We start from the raw sequence: 6,782 nt of genomic DNA on the forward strand, positions 1-6,782 counted from the left end.
ATGCCATGCTAGGGAGTCCTGTGCCAGTATCTCCCATAAAACACAATCAATTCCAAAGTTCTTAAAAGAGATTGAGGGTGTCTTTGTGTCACTTCTTCTGACCACTATGTGAGTGCCTGCTTTATGTGAATTTTCTGCAAAATTGTCTTTTAGGCAGGCACACATTTGGTGTTTGAACAATGTGGTCAGCCTATTGTAGTTTTGCTCTCTGCAATAGTGTGAATGCTTGGCAGTTTAGTTTGAGAAAGGACCTCAATGTCTAGTACCCTATCCTGTCAGGTGATCTTCAGAATCTTTCTATAACAATTCAAATGGAACTTTCTTCTGGACTTTCTTCTACTATTTTTTCTTGTCTCCTAGATTGATTTCGTTCTCTTTGCTCTATTCTGTTTGCCACTGCTTATGTAAGAATTTCCACCTTGTGTTTTAAGCTATTTATTCTCTTTTCCTTTTTCCTCCTAAAATTTAATTTCTATTTCAATTTTTAAAAATTTGCTTCATTTCTTCTATTTAACCTTGTAACCTTATGCACAATATGAACTCAGAGGTCTGTTCCACATTTAACCTTCAGTGATTCTAAAACATTGCCCAGGGTCACATGTGGCAGGGCGCTGGTAGATTGTCCAGGTTTCACAGGTACAAAACAATGAGGTCAGCACAATGAATCTGTAGACCTTCAGTTTGGTAGACAGTCTAATACTTCTCATCTCCCACACTTTCCTTTGGAACCTCCCAAACACTGAGCTCTGGTAATGCCTATGCCAATCTCATTATCAATGTGTACATTCCTAGAAAATATGCTACCAAGGTAAATGAAGTTATGCACAGTATTCAAAACTTCTCCATTTTCTGTAACTGATGGTTCCACACATGGATGATGTGGTGCTGGCTTGTGGACCACCTTTCTAATCATTAGGCCAAAATTAGCACAAGCAGCAGAGAATTCATCCATACATTGGTGCATTTCAGCAGAGGCTGCATTGAGTGCACAATCATCTGCAAACAAAAAATAAAGCACTAGCTCTCCCTCCACTTTAGTCTTGGCTTGTAGCCTTTTCAAACTGAATAATTTACCATCAGTGAGATAGCTGTCCTTGACAGCTGTGTTGGTCCCCATTAAAGGTGTTTGGCAGCATTGCTGAAAACATCATGCTAGAAAGCATAGGGAGCAAACAAACAGCCTAATCAATTTAGGACTTGACCATTCTTTCAATTCTTCTTTATAGCAGGAGATGAGGAAAGACAAAAAAGAGTTATATATTTAGCCATGCATATAGTTCCTGACCTCATCAGAAGGATAATGATAGCTAATACTTATTTGAAATTTACAAAGTCCTGTAGGCATATGTTTTCTTTTGAACCTTTTGGCAGCCTTATGAAGTAGATTGTAAAAAGTTAAGTGATTTGCCAATAACACTCAGCTAATGTGTCAGAAGCCAGAATCCAACCCTGGTCTCCCACTACACCCTTTAGGTGATGTTTATAACTATTCATCAGCAATCCAGAAGCATCTGTTGTGGGGGAGGGAGAGACTGTAGATTTTTACTGGTTTAAAAAAAATATGTAATTAAAAAAAATTAAACCAAGTGTCTATTAGATGCCTACTCATTGCCAGTCCCCGTGCTAAGTGGTAAAGATAAAAGATAAAAAGGTAACCGTTTAGACAATCCTTGCCTTATCGGTGGTATAAGGCTAGGAGGGGTGGAGAGCCTTTAGCCTCAAGGCCACGTGTAGTCCTCTAGGTCCTCAAGTCCTGCCCTCCCTCAAGGCCTCAGGTTTCCCACCCCCTGAATCAACAGAGGATAAGGATGGGAGAAGCCCAGTGATTTCCCCAAAGGCAAAGAACGAGCATCCAGCAGTGTTCTAATTTGAACTCAGCTCTTCTGATTCCAAAGCTGGTGCTTTTTTCCACTACACTGATACCTCTAAATATAAATACATGCATATACGCACAGGGAGGGGAAGTTTGGAGAAGAAGTCGGGCTTTCTTTCTTCACTAGCCACAGCTTTCCCAGGACGCACAACTTTTTTTTTTTTTTTTGAAGGGTTAACAAGGGAGAGGCACGAAAGGAGTCCTTCAAGTAGCATTTTCACTTGGTAACTGATGATGCTGCATATCTTTGGCTACTGATTGGTCAATATAGTCCTGCACCATTAGCGATTGGAAAGTCCCCGATAAGCGAAACTGTAAAACTAGAGCAGAGATTCTGCGGGTTGTTAGCGCCTCCTCCCATTACTTTGTATTTATCTTGCGTAGATTTTTGTAAAGACTTGTTTTGTGTGTATGTTGTACCCACTCCCACTCCTTTGTCTTTGTCCCACGCCGGCACATAGCAGGGTGTGTATGAGGCACTTAATAAATGCTTGTTATTGGAAAAAAAAATGTATTATCAACCATTCTTGAAGGTTATTTCTCAGAAGCCTGGCCCTCTCTCTTGATCCATTTTTTCTGGATGTTCCTTGTCTACTCTTTTACAATGAGGACACATTCTCTTGAGAGACAACTTTTTAAAACCTACAGATCTCTCTACATCGCATACTCTGAGCTTTAACCTCAATTCCTTCTCTCTTTTGGAGACAATTGTCCTTTTCTGATTCATCTCCTCTGATCTTTGATATGATGGGGATGCAGGGGGAGAAGGAAGGTGATTCATAATTTGAGTATAAAGAAACACAGATTTTTAGAATCCTTGAAGGTTTAAATGTGGAAGGGACCTCTGAGTTCTTATTGTGCATGTAGGATTACAAGGCTAGATAGAAGAAATGAAGCAAAATATTTTTTAAAAATTTAAAATAGAAATTAAATTTTAGGAGAAAAAAGTGGAAAAGAGAATAAATAGCTTAAAACAGAAGGTGGAAATTCTTACATAAGCAGTAGCAAATACAATGGACCAAGGAGAACTAAATGAATCTAGGAGACGATAAAATTTTAGAAGAAAGTCAAAAGATTGAAAAATAGAAGAAAATGGAAAAAGAAAAAAGGTATCAACTATCAAAATCAACTGACAAGGTAGAGGAGAGATAATTTAAGAATCAGAAGACTTCCTTGAATATTATGAGTAAATAAATAAACCTGGACAACTAAAAGAAAACTGTCCAGATCTACTAGAAACAGAGGATGGTATAAAAACATGAAGAATTCCATGGTTACCTCTTGAAAGTAACCTCAAACTGAAAATGGGGATATAGTTGGTGGTTTTAAAAGAAGAATGGGATTTGAAGCATTCCTGATGAAAAGAGCTTGAGAACAACAGCAGCAACAATAAACTTTGAAAAGCAAATACAAGAGTCAAAAGAAACCCAGAAAGCTAAATACATTTGAGCCATAGGTGGGACTAAATGATAAAGTGCATATATACATATACACACATGCACATACATACATGCATGTGCATATACACACATACACGTACACATACACATACATATACAATCTTCCTGGGGGCAGCTAGTTGTCCAGTGGATAGAGTGCTGGACCTGGAGTCAGGAAGACCTGAGTTCAAATCTGGCTTCAGACACTTATTAACTATATGGTTCTGGGTAAGTCACTTAACCCTGTTTGCCTCTGTTTCTTCATCTGTAAAGTGAGCGGGAGAAGAAAATGGCAAACCACTCTGGTATCTTTTCCAAGAAAACTCCAAACGAGGTCATGAAGAGTCAGACACAACTGAACAACAACAATCTTCCTAGGACATTTCAGGCCATGCTAGAGAACCTCCCAGGACTAATCCAGGAGATTGATAATTAGTTCTTCATTGTGATTTATGTAAGAGGGAATGGTACCACTTGAGAAAAGAAAAAAAAATATTGCTAGAGATTATTAAATCCTTGGTGGGAAGTATAACAAAAAAAAAAAAGAAAACTCATCTCTGCTTCTGATTTAATGTATTAAAAGACAAAAGAGAATGCAAATGGCTCACTGAGAAGATGAGATATAAGAATGGTATTTAAATTTTAGTACCATAGTTTAAAATACAGGAATGACAGTTTATTTCCTAAGATAGAGTGCAACCAACAATAACAATAACAACAACAATTACTACTAACAACAGCTGACATCTACATATTGCTTTAGGATTTGCTGAGAAACTTTACATAGTTTGTGGCATTTGATCCTCACAACACCTTTCCTGAAGTCTGATCAAGAGGAGTTTAAACTGATAGGGAGGGGAAGTAGGAAGAAATTGTATGTATGTATATTTATGTGTGTGTGTGTGTGTGTGTGTGTGTGTGTACGGGAGCTAAAATGTAAGTTCTGACTGTCTGAGAGAAGAATGAACAGCTTTAAATACATTTCAGGATAATCACAACTCAGGATGTTTGTAGCCCTCAGATTTATGGTTTCCATATGTTTTTAGCTGTGTCATGAGAGCAGAAGTCTCCTAACTGAAAAAGTTGTAAATGCCAAATTGACAAGAAAATTGACAAAGTAGTGTCAGTTGGAAATTACAATCCCAGGATATCTGAGTTTCCCCCATATGGCATATGTCCCCAAGGTAAGAGAAGTCCCACTACTCTGGTTGAAGGCATCCTGTCACAAATAGGAAGAATACTCCTTGTCAACCCATCTGGTCCCTGAAGTTGTTGACGCAGGAAAGGGCATTGTTAGAGCAAAGCAAAACAGTCTGATTAATTTAGGCTTTGGCTCTTATTGGGGTTTCAAATCATCTGAAATTATTATCAATATGTATATATATATACACACATATATATATACACACATATGCCAAGCCTGATGTTATACAAAGTAATAGCTACAACATAGGAAAAAGAAAAGCCATATAAATCAACACAAATTATGGAAGACAATATCCAAGAAAAAGTATTGCAATAGAACCCACGCCCTTAGATTTCTGTAGGCAAATGTGCAAAGTATGGGGTTAAAAGCAAGCTCAAGGTCTGAAAATAAGAAGGCAAACTGACCTCACAGGTCACAGAACACAATGGGGAGGGACTCAAGACTACAATTTAGTTCTGAAGAGTATAATTTATTGAAAAGTAAAAGACTGGATGGGGCATTGGGTAATCCAGTAGATAGAGTACTGGACGTGGAATAAAGATAATGTCTTCCGAGTTCAAATTTGACCTCTTATGAGCTGAGTGAAGCTGGGTCCTTACTATCTGTGTGACCCTGAGCAAGTCACTTAACTCAGCCCCATTTTCTTAATTTGCAAAGTGAACTGGAGAAGGAAATGGCGACCACTCCAGTATCTTTGCCAAGAAATCTAAATGGGATCAGAAATTGTCAGACACGACTGAACAACAAAAGATTAATTAAAACCTGTGGTACAATAATACTGGGTAATGAATTGGCCATGTCATTAAAAAAGCAAGAAGACCAGAAAATTAAAACCCCTAATTAAACACCATGATAAAAATCTTGAAAGTCAAATAGGGAATTTACAAAAATGAAAGCAAAAAAAAAAAAAACAACCAAAACCCTCATTGAATTAGTAAATAAAAGTAGGAACTATTTTTAAGGAGAAATAACACAATAAAATAGATAGACCACTAGCTGACTTGGTTTCAAAAAAAAATAAAACCGAACTAACCAGATAAATAATGAAAAATATTAATTTATAATGAATGCAGATAAAATAAAATAAATCATTAGGAACAATTTCACTCAATTACATGCTAATATAATGAATGATCTAAATGAAATGGACAGCTATTTATAAAAAAGTATAAAATATTAAGATTAACAGAGCAAAAAAAATAGAGGACTTAAGTAATCCAATCTTAGAAAAAGAAACGGAATAAGTCATAAATGGATTCCCAAAGAATGGTTATTAAGGTGATATACTTGTATGAAGGAATCCAGGAACAAAGGAAAGAAACATAGCGTTGAGTATTAGGGTGAGGATCAATAGGGGAAAACCAGAAGAACTGTGATTGTTTGGGTAGAGTGCAAAACACCTAGAAGAAAGGAGGAATTAGACAAGGAGTTTTAGAAACATTACAAATTCACCCTAGAGATTTGCAGTGATATGGTCATAATGGATAGAGAGCTGTACTTGGATTAAGGATGACTGGGGTTCAAACTCCACTTCTGAAACTTACTGGCTATATGACAATGGGGAAGTCACATGATAATTTTGATCCTCAGTATTATCATCTTTAAAATGGGGATAATAATACAGGGTGTCCATATATGTAGTGCTTATCTCAATGGGTTGTAGCATCAGTCAGTCAATAAACATTTATTAAACACTTATTATGTACCAGTTACTGTGCTAAGCCCTGGATACAAAAAGAGGCAAAAGAGAGTCCATGACCTTAAAGAAGATTGCAGTCTAATAGGGGAGGCAACAAGAAAACAATATTCATAAATGAGCTATCTAGATGCTAAATAATTAAGAGAAGAAAAGTACCAGAATTAAGTAGGGCAGGGAAAGGCTTCCTATAGTAGACTGAATTTTAGTTGCCACTTAAATGAAGCCAGGGAAGCTAGTAGGTGGAAATGAGGAAGGAGAGCACTCCAGGCATTGGGGACAGCCAGAAAAAATGCCCAGAGCCAAGAGCCCAGTGTCACTGGATCAAAAAATAGATGGTTGAGAGGAAGGTGTAAAAAGACTGGAAAGAGAGAAGAGCCTAGGTTTGAGTGCCAAACGGAGTATTTTATATCTGATCCTGGAGGCAACAGGGAGCCACTGGAGTTTATTGAGGTGTGTGCATGTGTGTGTGTGTGTGTGTGTGTGTGTGTGTGTGTGTGTCAGAGAGACAGAGAGAAAGATATATATATATATATATATATATATATATATATATATATATATATA

The sequence above is a fragment of the Petaurus breviceps genome, unplaced genomic scaffold (assembly GCF_028583685.1).
Source record: "Petaurus breviceps papuanus isolate PSGF00001 unplaced genomic scaffold, PetGlider_PUasm1.0 90865, whole genome shotgun sequence".
Classification (NCBI taxonomy): domain Eukaryota; kingdom Metazoa; phylum Chordata; class Mammalia; order Diprotodontia; family Petauridae; genus Petaurus; species Petaurus breviceps.